This window comes from Mirounga leonina, unplaced genomic scaffold, assembly GCF_011800145.1.
Source record: "Mirounga leonina isolate KUSES-001 unplaced genomic scaffold, KU_Mleo_1.0 Mir_168, whole genome shotgun sequence".
NCBI lineage: Eukaryota > Metazoa > Chordata > Mammalia > Carnivora > Phocidae > Mirounga > Mirounga leonina.
Window position 1 is genome coordinate 25,613,782 of NW_023270426.1, and position 19,209 is coordinate 25,632,990.

Consider the following 19,209-nt stretch of genomic DNA (forward strand, 5'->3'; position numbering starts at 1 on the left):
TTAAGCTAGTTTGAGTGGGTTTCTGCTTCTTGCAACTAGAGAACCGTGATTAAACAATATGAAAAATAAATACTTGTTTGAGTTCCCAAGTATTTCATCAGCATGTCTTATTGGCTTTGCCTTTAGAATATATCTAGAATATGGTCATTTCTTACCTTCCCCACTGCTACAGAGTCTCCATAATCTCACTTGGATTGTTGTTACAGCCTCTCAACTTGTGTCTCTTCTTCTACTCATGCATCCCTACAGTCTGTTCTTCACCTGGCAGCCAGATGGGCAGAGTCCCCTTCCCTTCCCATCCTGTGTTTTCCCATCCTTTCATGAACAGATTGGTCCTAAAGCCATTAGATGGGAGGCACTTGGGGGAGCTGCTGTGGTTCGCAATGATGTTGGAGTTTGAATGCGGTAAGGAATGTGTCTATGCAGAAAGATTGGCATGGGGAGTCAGAACCCAGAGGCTCAAGAAGGCATCCAAGGAAGAGGGATATCAGAGCCTTTGGAAGGTAAAGAAGGTGTCTAAGTGGTACAGGGAGCACCCAGATGTGAGGAGATGGGAAGACAGAACTTGGGTGGGAAGGGAGGATGCCCATGAGAGGAGAGGCCTATTAGGGGGTATCAGAGTCCAGTTATAGGTGTACCTCATTTTACTATGCTTCACGGCTACTGCATTTTTTGCCCCACAAATTGAAGGTTTGTGGCAGTCCTGCCACTGTTGAACAAGTCTGTTGGCACCATTTTTCCAATAGCATTTGCTCACTTTGTGTCTTTGTGTCACATTTTGGTGATTCTCAAAATATTTCAAACTTTTTCATTATTATTATATTTGTTATGGTGATCCATGATCAGTGGTCTTTGATGTTACTATTGTAATTGTTTTGGGGTTCCCGGAACCACAACCATATAAGGCCTTGAACTTAATGGGTAAATGTGTGTGTTTTGACTGCTCCACCGACCAGCCATTTACCCATCTCTTTCCCTCTCCTCAGGCCTCCCTATTCCCCGATACATAACAATACTGAAATTAGGCCAGTTAATAACCCTGCGATGGCCTCTAAATATTCAAGCGAAGAGAAGAATAGCATGTCTCTCACTTTAAATCAAAAGCAGGAAAAGATTCAGCTTCATGAGGAAGGCATGACCAAAGCCAAGATAAGTCAAAAGCTAGGCCTCTTACACCAAGCAGGCAAGTTGTGAATGCAAAGGGAGAGTTGTTAAAGGAAATTAAAAGTGCTACTCCCATGAACGTTAACATGATAAGAAAGCGGAACAATTTTATTGCTGATACAGAGGAAGTTTTAGTGGTCTGGAGAAAAGATCAAACCAGCCACAACATGCCGTTAAACCAAAGCCTAACCCAGGGCCAGGCGCTAACTTTGTTCAATCCTATGGAGGCTGAAAGAGGTGCAGAAGCTGCAGGAGAAAAGTTTGAAGCTAGCGGAGGCTGGTCCCGAGGTTTAAGGAAGGAAGTTGTCTCCATAACATGAAAGTACAAGTGAGGGATCCAGTGTGGTTGGAGAAGCCGTAGCCACTTACCAGAAGATCTAGCTGAGACCGTGAAGGTGCGTGTACCAAACAACAGGTTCTTAGTGTAGACCAAACAGCCCTCTCTTGAAAGAAGATGCCATCTAGGACTTTGACAGCTAGAGAGGAGAGAAGTCAACGCGTGACTTCAAAGCCCAGACTGACTCCTAACTGCTAATGCATTTGGTGACTTTAAGGTGAAGCCAGTGCTCATTGACTGTTTCAAAAATCTAGGGCACTTAAGAGTGATGCTAAATCTATTCTGCCTGTGCTGTATAAATTGAACAACAAAGCCTGGATAACAGCACATCTGTTTACAACATGGCTTGCTGAATATTTTAAGCCCACTGTTGAGACCTACTGCTCGGAAAAAAAAGACTTCTTTCAAAGTACTACTGCTCATTGACAGTGCACCTGGTCACCCAAGAGCTCTGATGAGGATGTACAAGGAGATTAACGTTGTGTTTCATGCCTGCTAACACAGCATCCATTCTGCAACCCATGGATCAAGGAGTCATTTTGACTTTCAAGTCTTATTCGTTAAGAAATAGATTCCATAAGGTTATAGCTGTCCTAGGTAGATTCCTCTGGTGGGTCTGAGCAAAGCAAACGGAAAACCTGCTAGAAAGGATTCACTGTTCTAGATGCCATTTAGAACATTTGCGATTCATGGGGAGAGGTAAAAATATTCACAGGAGTTTGGAAGAGGTTGATTCCAATCATCATGGACAACTGTGAGGGGTTCCTGACTGCAGTGGAGGAAATAACTACAGATGTGGTAGGAATAAATAGCAAGAGAACTAGAATTAGAAGTAGAGCCTGCAGATGTGACTGAATTGGTGTAATCTCATCATAAAACTTTAATAAATGAAGAGCTGTTTCTTTTTTGTTTTAATATATGAGAAAGCCATTCTACAAATGCTAAGTCCTCATCATTGCTTTTCTGTCTTTTTTTTAAGATTTATTTATTTATTTTAGAGAGAGAGCGCATGAGCAGAGGGAAGAGGCAGAGGGAGAGGGAGAAGAGGCTCCCTGCTGAGCAGGGAGCCCGACAGGGCGCTCAATCCCAGGACCCTGGGATCGTGACCTGAGCCCAAGGCAGACGCTTAACGGACTGAGCCACCCAGGTGCCCTGAGGAGCTGCTTCTTATGGATGAGCAGAGAAAGTGGTTTCTTGAGATGGAATCTACTGGTGAAGATGCTGTGGAGATTGTTGAGATAACAACAAAAGATTTAGGGGCAACTGGGTGGCTCAGTCAGTTAAGCATCTGACTCCTAATTTCTCCTCAGGTTATGATCTCAGGGTTGTGAGATCGAGCCCCGCTTTGGGCTCCGTGCTAGGTGTGGAGACTGCCTAAGATTCTCTCTCTCTCTCCTTCTGCACCCCCCAAATATTTAGAATATTACATAAGCTTAGTTGGTAAAGCAGCAGCAAGGTTTGGGACGACTGATGCCAATTTTGAAAGAAATTCTACAGCAAGTAAAATGCTGTCAAACAGCAGTGCATGCTACAGAGGAATCCTTTGTGCAAAGAGGAGTCCATTGATGAAGCAAACTTCATTACTGTCCTATTTGAAGAAATGGCCACAGCCACCCCAACCTTCAGCAGCCACCACCCTGATCAGTCAGCAGCCATCAACATCCAGGCAAGACCCGCCACCAGCAAAAAGATTTTAAGTTGCTGATAGCTCAGATGATGGTTAACATTTTTTAGCAATAATTATTTTCAATTAAGGTATATACATTGCTTTTTTAGACATAATGCTGTTTCATACTTAATAGACTACTGTAAAGTATAAACATAACTTGTATGTATTAGGAAACCAAAGCTTTGATTTGACTTGCTTTATTGTGATATTTACTTTATTGAAGTGGTCTGCCTCCAAACCCTCAATATCTCCAAGGTATGCTTATAGAGTGAGTAAGGTATATATGCAGGGCCTGGGAGGAGAGGTCAGGGTCCCAGCAGAGTGAGGAACATGCTCATGTGGGTGGGGGTTGTCCAGCATGGGAGTCAGAGGGTGAGAAGGGTATCCAGGGGAAAGGATGGTGATGACAGATTGATGATATTGGGGAGAATGATTAAATAAGTAGGTACATTAGGACTAATGAGATCCAGCTTTCTCACTGTGAGAGAAGAGAGTTAGGATTATGGAGAGGGAGAAAATTCAAACCCTGTAGTGTTGGATTGGAATTGGAGTTATCTATCAGAACTCATGGCTTTCAGTACATAGATAGGTAGATGTTAGATAGTTAGATATAAATATCCACAGAGTACTCAGGAATAAGGACACCTCAATAGCAATGAATACACTTAGCACCCAGATCTTGGCTTCTAAATATCATTTTCCACTAGCAGGAACTAGGACTCCTTAGGGAAATGGTGATTCCTGCGTTAGGGCATGGAAAGTACAAGAAGAGCCTGGAACATTGTGTGCCAGAAAGCAAGGCTGTGTCCAAAATATAATGGGGAAATGTCAAGTGGACACAGAAGCCAGCCCAAAAGGGCTCCTATGGGCCAAGTCTGGGACAATATGAAGATCAGAATAAATCATGACAGTGAGGGATTATAATCCATTGACTGAATTAGGAAACTATGACTCCATACTAATATAATTTCATAAATGAATATTTACATAGTTTCAAACATTCTCTCCATATTTTTTTTTAAAAGATTTTTTATTTATTTGAGAGAGAGAGAATGAGAGACAGAGAGCATGAGAGGGAGGAGGGTCAGAGGGAGAAGCAGACTCCCTGCCGAGCAGGGAGCCCGAGGCGGGACTCGATCCTGGGACTCCAGGACCATGACCTGAGCCGAAGGCAGTCGCTTAACCAACTGAGCCACCCAGGCGCCCTCCATAAGATATTTTTAAATTCAAAGGAGGAAAAGGGTAACTTTACAGTGCAATCAGGTAGACATTATATTAATCAAATGATCAAAGTGAACATCATCTGCAATGGGACAAACTGAAATCACACTCCACTGATAGAATGCAATAAGAACGCAGCCTCACTTCTCTGATATTCTTGCCAAAATGCATAATCAGAATGTAATCATAAGGACCAAGTTAACATTCTACAAAATAACTGACCTGTAATCTTCAAAAGCGTTGAGGTCGTGAAGGCTGAGGACCTGTTCCCAATTGAGGAGACTATAAAGGTGTGACACTGTGTGTGATTCTGAACTGTCTGTGGGCTGCCAGGGTTTGGCTGTTCTAAGCGAGGCCCTGCTGGTCTCGGCTCCAGGCTGTGGGTTGAGTCCAGGTCTGTACCACATGTCTCGCATACTCCTGGAATCGGGAGGCGCATTCTTTTCATGGACAGAAAGCAAGTCAAGCTCAACTTCACCATCATATTTGAAATTTTGCTCACTTCACATATGCAATGTCTAATTGGCTAATGCAAGTCACAATACTGAGCCCAAAGTCAAGGGTGGGAGGCACGTTCTGCCTTCCATGAAAACATGGTGGAAGTATGGATATATGCTACTGCTAACGTAGGCTGGGAAAGAATCGAGACTAAGAATCCAACTTGCTACACTTACTGTGTGCCTTCACCTTGTCGTGGCAAACTCTGTGTCCTGGGACTTCCCATGTCGAGTATGTGTCAGTGCCAACCATGCCACTGGACTCCAGGAAGGTCCTTATCAGGACTGATTAATTGCTGCCAGGTGTGTCTCTATCCATGTTGGGGAGGAGACCAAAACTACCATGTCACTATTCTCTACCTATGTTGGTTCCAGGCACAGGTAGCTTCCCTGCTAAAATGTAAAATATGTCAACTTTTGGAGTCCTCAGTTTCATTTCTCTGTCCTGGAGAAATAATCACAGATGTGGCTTAAAAAAGAAAAAAAAAAGAGAGAAAGATTTGAAGAAGGTTTCTTCATATAGCATAGTTTATAAGAGGGACAAAGTGGATCTTCCCAAAGGTCCTTCAATAGGAGAGTTAAGTAAAATGGTATTTCCATCATAGTTAAAAAGAATGAAGAATGAAGTAGAGTTATGCATTCTTTTTTTTTTTTAAGATTTTTATTTATTTATTTGAGAGAGAGCATGAGAGGGGGGAGGGTGAGAGGGAGAAGCAGACTCCTCGCTGAGCAAGGAGCCCGATGCGGGACTCGATCCCGGGACTCCAGGATCATGACCTGAGCCGAAGGCAGTCGCCTAACTGACTGAGCCACCCAGGCGCCCCTAGAGTTATGCATTCTTAACAGTTCAGTTAGAGACGAGGAACCACCAGGAGGTACAATGTATGTGTGCACACGCACGTGTGTGTGTGTGTGTGATGGGTATTTGAGTCTACACAATTGGAAGAGCTGCTTGAACAGTCTTTGTAAGGCTGTTTTTTCTCATCTGAAGCTGGAGCTTGAGGTCCACAGGTCAGGCAGGTAGAGGAGAGCAATGTAAATGAAGTGGGGGGAGCAAGGACCAGCTGGAACCCACCAAACTCCACATCAGCCTCATTGCCTCCACCTGTGAACCTTCAGGAGCCGTTCTCCAGGCCCAGGAGATGGCGGATCTGGCAGAGGACACGGGGGAAGGCGGAGCAGCTGATAAGGGTCGATAAAGGTAACGTGCGTGCCCTGCAAAAGCAACCAGTGACCCTGCTCTCACCTTCCGAGAGTTAAAAGGAACATGGTCGCTGCATCACATCTGCCCTCCACATCTCAGCAGAAATGCCTCCTAGCCCATTCTAACTGGAAACATACAGGGAAGGGAAATCCGGAGACTTCTTGAGCCTTGCCAAATCGCTGCATTACAAAGCCACCATACTGCTGTGAGGGGAAGATTTCCAAGACCTATCGATGTGTGAAAAATGCAAGTTTCGGGGTATTACAGACATATGTTTTTAAAAAATATTTCCACAAAAATTATTTCCATCTGTGCACATCGAGGTATGTGCATGCACAGAGACGGATTTGAGGATAAACACTGACCGTGGTCACCTCTGGAAGGAGATTGGAACCAGGGAAGGTGGTGTCACAAGGACTGAGTGTATCTGGATTCAAGTGTAATTGGAAGCAAACAAAAAGAAAAAGAAAATCCCCTTCTCTATTAGTCTTTTCTCAAATCAGGGGAAGGAGGACTCTTTAGGAGGGACCTAATTTTTAGTACTTTCAGAACAGGCAATGAAGTAGATCTTTCAGGACACTCCAAGGGATATGTAGATGGTCAAAGGGTTATTCTGGTATCCCTTTATTCTCTCTGTGTTAACAGCACAGTGAGGCTTTGCCACCCCAGCTTTGCTTCAGAGCGGTGGGGAGACCCCCAGAGCTCAGGCCTGCGGCCCGTCAGGAGCGGTGACGTGCAATCCGAGTGCCAGGACTTTCTTCAGGGAGTCGAGGGGCATCTCCCTCTGTTTTTTCAGTAGTGATGTGAAATAGCAAAGCCAGCACGGTGTTTGAAAGAGAATTTTCCCAAGAACTTTCGTAGTGTTGCAGGTTCTACCTGGGGAACTTCCGGGAGTCTTCTTTTTGTAGACTGTGCCCACAGAGCCCTGTAGGATTTACTCAAGAACAGTAGTCTGAACTACTTTGCAAAAGAGAGAAACAAAGAGATGGTGAGTGTCAAGAGTATCTAGTCCTCTGAAGGTGACTCTGAGCAGGGGACCTCCAGACCATGCCCCAGGCTCGGAGCACAGCTTCTCTCGTGGGGCTACCCCCATCTCCTGTCTTTCGGAAAGCCTTCAAGTGCTTTCTCCCAGAGAAAGTATCTCCCTTCTCTTTTTTCAGTTGAAATCCCAGCCATGCTTCAGCTCTTTGGGGGGAAGTTTGTCATCAGCCAGAATGGGTTTGATTTCTCCTTCATCACCTTCATCTCCCTCCAGGGCAGCACTTGATGCCAGCTCTGGGGCTGTCAGCAGGCAGTGTCCAGCTGTTGACTCCCTCAAAGACCTGTCCCACCCAAGGTTGTGCTCTTGTCAGGGCATCCACATCTGGTGGCCCGGTGAGGTGAGGGTGTAAAGGCGCGGCCATTGCCGCGTGATGAGGACAACTCTGGTACAACATCTGCTCGCTCCAGAGCTCCCTGCTGGGTTGGCCAGGCATTTGAAGGGCCTGCATGCAGCTTGAGTTTTCCCTCTGCCCAGTTCTGCTAACGCCTTCTTCCTTTCACAGGCATTGGGCTCTCATAAACCCTTGTACCCCGAACTTGTTATCAGCGTGTGCTTCTGGAGAACCCAACCTGTGAGAGTTGGTACAGGCAATGGCCATGAAAGCAGGCATTAAGGTAGGGTTTGGAGCTGGATCACTTATCCCAAGACTGACCATCGGTGGGGGTGGAGCACGGACATCCCCTGGGGTGAGGTGGTGGCCCAAATGTTAATTCATCTGTTGGTGAAGTCGGGGGATGCACTGGTAGACACGGGAGATGTTTGAGAGGAATGGAGTTAATAGAACTGTGTGGATAAATATATGGGATAGTTTTACTAAACCCTTCTGATGGTCTCCAGAAAGGTATCGACTGCCATGCATCAGTAACAGGCGACTGAAAGGCTGGTGTGAAAGCCAACAGGCTTCTTCATTACACAGAAAGAAGCACCACTCTCTTTCAGCGAGGGCAGACCCCAAACTAAGCAGTTCTGTTATGTCAGGGTCAAGACCCTGGTGGGAAAAACCCAGGACCCTGACATGTGGGATGGAGACACTTAGTGGCCACCCCAGCATATTGTAAATTTGGACTCCACTGAAACTTCAGAGCACATGGAAATGGCCCAGCCAGTAAGAACTAGCATTCTCCCTGTGCTAGATAACAGTGCAAGGGCCTCTCTCCCAAGGCAACAGGCACCTCTAGGATCAGCCTTTACCTTCCCTTACGTGGCTTGAAATTAAGGTTAAGTCACAGCATAACCCAACTGACAATGTGATAGGCCTTATAGGGGAGGAAAGGAACTGTCCCACAGAGGGCCACATAATAAATGGAATCCTGACCAAGATCCAGCTTACAGTAAGTCTGCCTGGGTGCCACCACTACCAATGGGCATTTCCCCCATCCCACTTCCCTACCCTCTTGATTCATAGTTTCTTGAGAATAGGACCAGTGTCTTTGAATTCCGCATTACTTCCTGGTATGATGCCTGGCATTCATCATGGGATAGGTATTTAATAATTACCCATTGAATTGAAGCTTTTCTTGACCACTCAAGAAAACTGGATGGGAATCATCATATCTCTTCTGGATGCTCAGAGCTTCTAACATTTATTCTGCACTTCTGGAGTTTTAACCTATATTACCCTTACTATTTTTTAAACTTTTGATTTTGGAATTGTAGACTTAAAAGAAGTTGCAAAAATAGTACACAGTGGTCCTGCCGATTCTTTGTACCCTTCATCCAACTTCCCCAATGGTAGCATCTTACATAATTAAAGTATATTAACAGACCAGTAAATAGACATTGCTACAGTACTTTTTATTAGACTCCAGAACTTATTTGGACTTTACCAGTTTTTACGTGCTCTTTTGTACGTGTGTGTAGTTGTATTAAATTTTTATCACCTGTAGAGAGATGTGTGACTACCACCACAATCAGGATACAAACTCTACTATCGCCCCCAAGGAGCTCCCTCAGCTACTCCTTCATGGTCATATCCAGTCCCTGGTGGTAGTCCTTGGTGACCACTGATGTGTTCTCCATCTCTGTAATCTTGTCATGTGAACATAAGTTTTCGTTTCTTTAGTAAATGCTCAGGAGTTTGATTGCTGGGTCATGTGGTTAGTGTGTCTAATTTTATCTGAAACTGCTGAACTGTTTTCCAGAGTGGTTAGACCATTACCATTTTTACTACTAGTGTCTGAGAGCTCCTCATCCTCACAGCACTTGGTCCAGTCTGTATTTAGCTGTTCTAATAGGTGTGGAGGAATGTCTAATAGGAATGTCACCGTGGGCTTTTTTTTTTAATTTTTTCTTTTTTTGAGAGAGAGTATGCGAGTGGGGGGTGGGAGTGGGTTGGGGAGAGGGGCAGAGGGAGAGGGAGAAAGAGAATCTTAAGCAGGCTCCATGCCCAGAACAGAGCCAACCTGAGCCGAAACCAAGAATGAGAAGCTAAACTGACTGAGCCACCCAGGCATCCCAACACTGTAGTTTTAATGTGCATTTCCCAATTTGTTAATGACATTGAACAACTTTTCATGTGCTTATTTTCCATCTACATGTTCTCTTTGGTGAAGTATCTGTTGAAGTCTTTTGCCCATTTTCTAATTGGATCCTTCATCTTCTAACATCTCAGTTTAAAGAGTTTTTTTTTTTTAAGTTATTTTTTATTCTGGATACAAGTCCTTTGTCAGAAATGTGATTTGTAAACATTTTCTCACATTCTGTGGCTTGTCTTTTCATCCTCGTAAGGGAGTCTTTCGCAGAGAAAAATTTTAAGTTTTGATGAAGTCTACTGATTAGTCTTCTTTTATGGATTGTGATTTTGGTGTCAGATCTAAAAACTCTTCACCTGACTCTAGTTGATGAAGATTTTCTCCCATGTTTCCTTCTAAAAGTTTTATATTTTATTTTTATTTTCTTTAAATATTTCATTTATTTATTTGCCAGAGAGAGAGAGAGAGAGAGCACACACAACAGGGGGAGTGGCAGGCAGAGGGAGAAGCAGACTCCCTGCTGAGCAGGGAGCCTGATGCGGGACTCGATCCCAGGACCCTGGGATCATGACATGAGCCAAAGGCAGATGCTTAACTGACTGAGCCACCCAGGCATCTCTATATTTTATATTTAGATCTCTGATTTGTTTTGAATTTTTTTATAAGGCGCAAGATTTAGCTTGAGTTTTGTTCTTTTTGCTTATGAATGCTTAAGCTGTCTTTCTAAGATCATTTGTTGAATACTCTAATTTATTGATTTTTTTTCCACATAACCATCTTTTTACCACCTAAATAGTAAGACCAAAAATAGGGACCACATCTTTGCCTCTTGGCATCTTTCTGTGAACTTAGTATTTCATTCATTCAACAGATATTAATTTTTTTAAAGATTTTATTTATCTATCTATCTATCTATCTATTTATTTATTTATTTATCTGAGAGGGGGCAGGGATAGAGGGAGAGGGGGAGAGAGAATCTCAAGCAGATTTCCTGCTAAGCGTGGAGCCCGACACAGAGCTCAATCTCACCACCCTGAGATCATGACCTGAGCTGAAACCAAGAATCAGACACTTAACCTACTGAGCCACCTAGGTGCCCCACAAATATTAATTGACTATACAGTATGTGCTGGAAATTAGGCTAGGTGATTAGAATACATCTGTTGTCATAGAGCTCATAACGTAGTGGAAGAGACAGACAATAAACAATCAAAAAATACCTAGTTAACATTGTGATGAAGTGCTCTGAAGGAAAAGAAAACCTTACAGAGATAAGGAACAATGAGGAAAGAAAGCTGCCAACATGGTTAGGGAGGTGCACTCAGAAGACAGTTACATCTAAGCTAAGACCTTGTGATCTATGATACTGTGAACGTGATGAAGCAAGAGGGTTGGGGAGAAGCCCTAACTCTGTTGTTTCAGCCATCTGCCCATCTCCACACCATCTAAATCTTATAGCAGAAAAAGGCACTTGAAAATATTTATCATTTTATATTCTAAAATTAAAAATGAGCCCAGGACAACCTTCTCAGGTCCCTTCCCTCTTTGGGAGCTTTGTACTCTATCATTTGATAAACTTTACTGTTGCTCAATAAACCTTGCTTTGCTGCCAACCAAAAAAAAAAAAGAGCCCAGCCTAGGAGGAGGATGCAGGGGCATCCCCAGCGTCAGCCTCCTTCATGATGGGTTGTCTGCAGCCCAGCATCGTTTTGTGGTTCCCCTTGGATTTTGGATGTTCATCAGACAAGCTGCCCGCTGCCTGCCTGCCATGTGGGCAAGGTTCTATGGGACAGGTGCCTTGCTGGGAGCTGGGTGGGCTGACAGGGCCCAACACAGCCAGTCTGTGAGCCTCCTAGTTGGCTACCTGGAGCACTTCCCCAGGCCAGGGAGGGAAACCCAAACCACCAAACTACAAACTACTCCTGCTGGAAAATGAGGAGGAGACAGGCAGGATTTCACAACCTCATCTATTCAGGGTTCTCAACAGGCTTCCAAGGCCTCCACCCTCTCTAGGCTCTGCCTTCAGCACCCAGATGTCCAGAAGCCTGGTGGCACTTAGCACACGCCTGGCATAGAGGGGCAAACCTTCTACTTTTCCAGGGTGTTCTCAGCCTATGTGTCTTTTGGAGGGTGCAGTAGTCTGGGGAGTAAGTATCGAGCAGTTTTTTTTTCTATTATGGGTGTTGTCCACCAGTAAGAATTTTTTTTTTTAAGTCGGCTCCGTGTTCAGTGCAGAGCCCAACAATCCCAAGATCAAGACCTGAGCTTAGATCAAGAGTTGGACACTTACATTCCCACCAACAGTGTAAGAGGGTTCCCCTTTCTCCACAACCTCTCCAACATGTGTTGTTTCTTTCCCTGTCCATTTTTGCCATTCTAACTGGTGTAAGGTGGTATCTCAGTGTGGTTTTGATTTGGATTTCCCTGATGGCTAATGATGATGAACATTTTTTCATGTGTCTGTTAGCCATTTGTATGTCTTCTTCAGAGAAGTGTCTGCTCATCTCTTCTGCCCACTTTTTGACTTGATTATTTGTTTTTTGGGTGTTGAGTTTGAGAAGTTCTTTATAGATTTTGGATACCAGCCCTTTATCTGTAGTGTCATTTGCAAATATCTTCTCCCATTCTGTGGGTTGCCTCTTTGTTTTGTTGACTGTTTCCTTTGCTGTGCAGAAGCTTTTTATCTTGATGAAGTCCCAAAAGTTCATTTTTGCTTTTGTTTCACTAGCTTTTGGAGATGTATCTTGAAAGAAGTTGCTGTGGCCGATGTCAAAGAGGTAACTGCCTATGTTCTCCTCTAGGATTTTGATGGATTCCTGTCTCACATTGAGGTCTTTCATCCACTTTGAGTTTATCTTTGTGAATGGTGTTAGAGAATGGTCGAGTTTCATTCTTCTGCATGTGGCTGTCCAATTTTCCCAACACCATTTATTGAAGAGACTGTCTTTTTTCCATTGCATGTTTTTTCCTGCTTTGTCAAAGATTATTTGACCATAGAGTTGAGGGTCCATATCTGGGTTCTCTATTCTGTTCCATTGGTCTGTTGCACTGTTGGTGGGAATGCAAGTTGGTACAGCCACTTTGGAAAACAGTGTGGAGGTTCCTCAAAAATTTAAAAATAGAGCTACCCTATGACCCAGCAATTGCACTGCTGGGTATTTACCCCAAAGACACAGATGTAGTGAAAAGAATGGCCATATGCACCCCAATGTTCATAGCAGCAATGTCCGCAATAGCCAAACTGTGGAAAGAGCCGAGATGCCCTTCAATGGATGAATGGATAAAGAAGATGTGGTCCATATATACAATGGAGTATTACTCAGCCATCAGAAAAGATGAATACCCAACTTTTACATCAACATGGATGGGACTGGAGGAGATGATGCTAAGTGAAATAAGTCAAGCAGAGAAAGTCAATTATCATATGGTTTCACTTATTTGTGGAACATAAGGAATAGCATGGAGTACATTAAGAGAAGGAAGGGAAAAATGGGCAGGGGGAATTGGAGGGAGAGATGAACCATGAGAGACTATGGACCTGAGAAACAAACAGGGTTTTAGAGGGGAGGGGGAAAGGGGGAGGGGGGATTGGTTAGCCCGGTGATGGGTATTAAGGAGGGCACGTACTGCATGGAGCACTGGGTGTTATACGCAAACAATGAATAATGGAACCCTACATCAAAAACTAATGATGGGGGCGCCTGGGTGGCTCAGTCGTTAAGCGTCTGCCTTCGGCTCAGGTCATGATCCCAGGGTCCTGGGATCGAGTCCCGCATCGGACTCCCTGCTTGGCGGGGAGTCTGCTTCTCCTCTCCCACTCCCCTGCTTGTGTTCCCTCTCTTGCTGCCTCTCTCTCTGTCAAATAAATAAATAAAATCTTAAAAAAAAAAAAAAACTAATGATGTATGGTGACTAACATAACATAATAAAATTAAAAAAAAAAATTAAGAGTTGGACACTTAATAGACCAAGTGCTCCTAGCCAGTAAGAACTTTAAGCAGAGACAAAAATTGTTGCTTTTTTTTTTTTTTAATTTATTTATTTGACAGACAGAGACACAGCAAGAGAGGGAACACAAGCAGGGGGAGAGGGAGAGGGAGAAGCAGGCTTCCCGTGGAGCAGGGAGCCCGATGCGGGGCTCGATCCCAGATCCCGGGATCATGACCTGAGCCGTAGGCAGACGCTTAATGACTGAGCCACCCAGGCGCCCCAAAATTGTTGCTTTTTAATATTAGAGGGCAGTCATATCTTTGTTGGAGGACCTGGTGGGGCCTCCCGTTGCTGGTGGGGAGAAAGCAGTGGAGTCCAAATGTCTTGATCCTGGCACTCTGGGAATGGGGACCACCAGCTCTGGCGCTGGGGGGTCCCATTACAGCTCTGTGGTGTCTGGATGATTTAACCCCATGATTGCCTTGGTTACACAGGCTGAATCTCAGTGAGCCCAGTTACTCATTACCTCTCTCTGGACTTGGTCTGACATGAGTGGGCAGCCTTGTCTCCTGGCAAGTTGCCACCCAGACTTCTCCCTGGGGGTGTGTCCCCCAGCTCCTGAGCACAGCCCGGGGTGGGGGTCAGTCTCTTCGTGCGCTTGACACGTCCCTCAGACCTGACATTTGTTCCCTAATACCTTCCTGTCTTGTCTGGCCCTGAAGGCAGGCCCTTCTCTCCCTTGGAAACCAGACACACTAGGATCCTGAGAATTGCCAGGGACTGGGGTGTGGCCTACAGGTTACCCACTGTGTTCATGATACATCATCTGCCCATTTCCTTATAGCCCCTTCACTGCGGGGACTCTGGTCACGAGGGTCCTGTACTGATGCACCTCCCAAAGGCCTAGGTAATGCCCCAAGACTTAAATAAGCTCCAGAGAATTGGCCTTAGGTGTGCATGGTTGCCTCAATCAGTTAAGTGTCCGACTCTTGATTTCGGCTCAGGTCATGATATCAGGGTCATGAGATTGAGCCCTGTGTTGGACTCTGTGCTGGGTGTCAAGCCTGCTTAAGATTCTCTCTCTACCTCTCCCTCTGCCCCCCCTCCCCACCACTGCTCATGTGGGCTCTCTCTCTCTAAAAAAAAAAAAAAAAGAGAGAGAGAAAGAATTGGTCTTAGCACCAGACAGCCTTGGTTCTAACCCTGAAGCCATTACTTACCTGCTTTGTGACCTTGGACAAGTCACATGACCTTGTTGAGGTTTAGTCTTCTCCTCTGTGTAAGGGGAACAATAACACTACCCCCAAAGGACAATTTTAGAGATTAGATAGGGCAATGTATATAACATGCTTAGCACAGTGCCTGGTACATACTCATTAATGCTCACTAAATGGTAGTCATCATCTTCGTCATTCCTTTCAAAATGTACTCATCTCGTATTCTCTCCCTTAGGATTGGTCTTCCTGCTCAGTGACAGGTAGTGAATTAATTAGCTAGCTAAGATACTACCAATAACAACAGCAACTTTTGGTCAGACACCGTCTAAGCTCTTGGTACTTCACTTAATTCTTATACCTCTCTAAGATAGGTACTATTATTATGCCCATTTGAAGTAAGGAACGTGAGGCACAGAGAGGTCAAGTGAGTGGCCTGAGGATACACAGCTAGTGAATGGCAAATCCAGGATTCAGACCCAGGGAATCTGGCTCCCAGTTATGGTCTTACTAACCCGACATACTTGATCTGCTTCCCCCAGAAAACACAGGATACTGGACGAACCTGCCTCAGACACGCAAGGAATGATGGTCAGTCTGGGTTGTTGGTGCTTTTCCTATCACCCCAGGCAGGTGGCCACTGTCTCTGCTTAGTGTCTCATGAGTCTGTAGCAGCTCACTGCGAAGCATTTTGGGATTTGCAAAGGCATTTTCATACACCTGCAAATTATCTGCCTCTTCTAACAATCAGGTGGGGCAGGCAGGAGAGAAAAATTGTTATTTCTATCTGACAGGGCTCAAAAAGGTGAAGCAACTTGTCCAAGGTCACCCAGCTAACACCAGATTACAGGTCTTCAGTCTCTGGCTATCCTGCCTTTTGTTGCTGCCACGAGTGCGTTCCTACAGCTGACAACCGTGATAGAGCAATAAAATCCTAGAACTAGGTCTCTTAGAGCCATGCAGTTTATGTTTGAACACCTCCAGTGACAGGAAACTCACTACCTGTAAGAGTTAACTGGGTTCAGATGGTGTATAGGGAGGCGGTGGCCAGGGGCATGACTGGCCTTGGAGGTGTGTACCCCACAAGTGAGGCTGTGGGGTTGAGCCTCTCTGAGGAACGTCCCTGCAGCCAGGCTTATGAGGCCTCTCTGTCCTGCCCCAGAGCCCTCTCAGTCCTTCCTCTCTAAAACCGCATTCCCCTCCCTCGGAAGGAGCCCTTTCTGCACAGACTGGTTAAGGTTTATTAGCCCTTAAAATTCCTTCGAGATGAGTTGGTATTTATTTCTCTGCAAAGCTTATGTAACTGTAAGAGGATACTGGGGCTGCCAAAGCTGTCTGTGGTTTGGATGGGACTTGCAGCGGTTTTTTCTGGGAGCTAAATATTATCATGAATGATCTCATACTATCATTTTCTTTGGAAGTGAGTTGTGCTTGTTGCAGGGATACCTGGAGCTGCCTTCTAGGCCCCTGCTGTTTTGCTTCAGGCTTGTCCTGCGGGGAGGGTAAAGGGGAGAGGGAGAGCACAAATTAGTTTCTTGAGGCAACTTGGCCACTTAGCTGCTTCCAGGAGGCTCAGATGTGGGTGGCCCACAGCGATCGGGCGGCTGGGGAGATGACAGGGAAGGCCAGCCTTCCAGCCAGCGTTGTTCCAATCTGAGCTTTTATAAGGAGGCCGACTGGGAACTTGGGACAGGAGTGGGATTGGGAAGGTCTGACTGCTGGGAAATCCCAGGCCAGTGCTGAAGAACTGTCAGAGCTGAGGCAGCCTTGTATGGGGAGCCTCCAGCTGCTAAATCAGAGCACTTACTGCCTACCAGACACCAAGTTAAGCACATGGGGGTGGGTAAGGCGGTAGGTTGGAGCGTATACTGCAGTGGGAAGGGCTGGGTCTTGTTCCAGCTCTACCACTTAGTGGTTGGGTGACATTGGGCAGTGGGGTAACCTGCCTGTCCTTGTCTCTGAAAATGGGGGTGGTAACAGCCCTCCTGATGAGGTTGTGAGGAAGATTAAATGTGATCATGCCGACAAGTTCTTAGCACAGGGCTTGGCACTAGGAAAGAGCTCAAAAAATGTTAGCCGTTATCCTCCTCATCATCTAATTTAATCCTCATAACAACCCTGTGGGGTGAGGACACAATCTTGTTCTGTGGGGGAAGAAATGAGGCTTAGACAGGTCATGTGCTCCAGGTCATGTAGTTAATGAGCCACAAGGCTAGGGTACAAACCTTTCGTTCCTGGGGTTTCCTGGGCCTGGAGGTGGGGGAGGTGGGGTCGAAGGACCATGTTGGTCTTGTCCACTGTGTTCCAGTGTGGAGCCCTGTGCCTGGCATATGGCCAGCACACAGAATCCTGGACTGGTCAACTTACACCTGCAGTGATGCTTTGCATGCCATCGTTTTAACAAGCAAAGCCTGGCTTCTGCCTGTTCAGTAACTTCTCTGACCTCAGTGACATGGTACATGTGGCTGCCGCTGGCCTAAGTCCCCCTGAGAACAAAACCCTGGGGCGCCTGAAGAGAAGAGAGGAATCTCTGTGGCGGGGACAGGTGCTGTCCCTGGCAGTCAGACCTCTGGGGTTTGAGAGAGACCACAAGAGCGAAGGCTTGTTGGGGGCTTTCAAAGCCCTGGTCATGTGTCTTGAATTTAGTGGGAAAATACTTAGAAACCACTTGCTGGGTGATAGCCATGTGCTGGGGGACTGCAGATGCAGCCTGAGTAGGTAGATATGTTCCCTATCCTCAGGAAAGCCCAACCTGGTGGGCTAAGGATGGCGGAGTAAATCAAATGAGTCATTGTTAATTACAAATTTTGATAATTGCTATGAGTGCTCTGGGTAAAGAGATGAATAATGAGGAGGTGGAATTCTTATTTTAGAGTAGTCACGGCAGGCGTCATGGAGGAGGTGGTATTTGCGCTCCTTCGGAAACATTGTATCACCTCACATTGGACTCAGTCATCCCTCCTGATGGTCAAGGGGGAGTATGAGGCTCTGAGGCCCAAAGCTGGCGCCAGAGCCTGAGGAAAGCCACCCAGAGGCATTTCTGAAGACAGTGCCTGACCGGAATCTCCAGTAAACATTCTGTCCCACCCAGGAGGCTGGGAATAATTAACAGGGAAGGGCACAGAGAGGAGCTTAATTACAGAAAGAAGCAGATGGCTCTAGCCAGTCAGGGTAGGGGCGCCATACATTCCTGTTCCCTGAGGGCATGCATGAAACTTGTTTGCAAGAGTTTTTCCACGTTTATCCACTAGGTTTGGGAATCTCCTTGAATCTTCTAAGTGTCTGCAGCAAAGCAGGAGGCTGTGGAATTTTGTTTTACTTTTTTGCAAAGCATTTTCAACCAGTAGTCCTTCTCTCTTGGTCGTCATGGCCCACACCTAGCAGGTCCTGTGGGTTCCAGCTTTGAAGTTTGTTCTGAATTCAAATCTATCCTCTTCCCTCTGGCTCCATGCTCTTCCAACCCCATCCCGGCCCCTCCTGCCCACTGGGCCACCTCCTCTCGCTTCCAGGGGTGCTTTTAGAGATGTTGACCTTTCAGTGCTTATTGTAATTTGGAACCAAATCATAAAAACCCTTTTCCTGGGGCGCCTGGGTGGCTCAGTCCGTTAAGGGTCTAACTGTTAATTTTGGCTCAGGTCATGATCTTGGGGTTGTGGGATTAAGCCCTGAGTCAGGCTCCGTGCTCAGTGGGGAGTCTGCTTCTCTCCCTCTCTCTCTCCCTCCTCCCCTCCCCCCCATAAATAAATAGATCTAAAAAACAAAAACACAAAAAACTTTTCCTGGGCCTGGGAGGCCCTGTGACCCTGCCTCTTCTCCATCTTCATCTTCATCTTGTACCCTGTGCCTCACCCCACATTCAGGGCCTGAGCTAGACTACTCTCTCCCCAGGATGCTGGATCAGGTCTAAGCACAGTGCCTACACACAGCAAAGACAATGGTTAACATCTAGGCTTCAGTGCTTAGTAGTGGGAGGCAAGGGGCTCTGTCAGCCTCAAGAGCCCCAGTTTCTCCTAAACATGGGACATAGGGAACCACAACTTGGGCAGGAGACGGTCAGTAAATGTTCAAATCCCTTTCTTAGGCTTCAACTACAGTATATCCCCTTAGTGTACTTTTATATTTTACACTTTCCAGGCCATTTTCCCATTCATTACCTTATTTAAAGCTGTTGAAACACTGCCACTAGGCAGGGTGAATATTGTAATCTCCTTATCAAGCAGAAAGTGGCCTCAGAAGGGCTAAAGCCCCTCAAGGTCACACAGGGAATGAGCAGGGAGAATGGGATGGTTGACGACAGCTGTACTTGACCTCCCGCGAGTGACAGGGCAGAGGGACTAGATGAAGACCCTGAGACCCAAAGTCGGCTGACATCTAGGGGGCAGTGGTAGGGGGAAGATCCCTGCTTTCCAGGCAGCCCCCACCCCAGCTGCCTGGCCACAGGGAAATGCTCATAGTCCCAC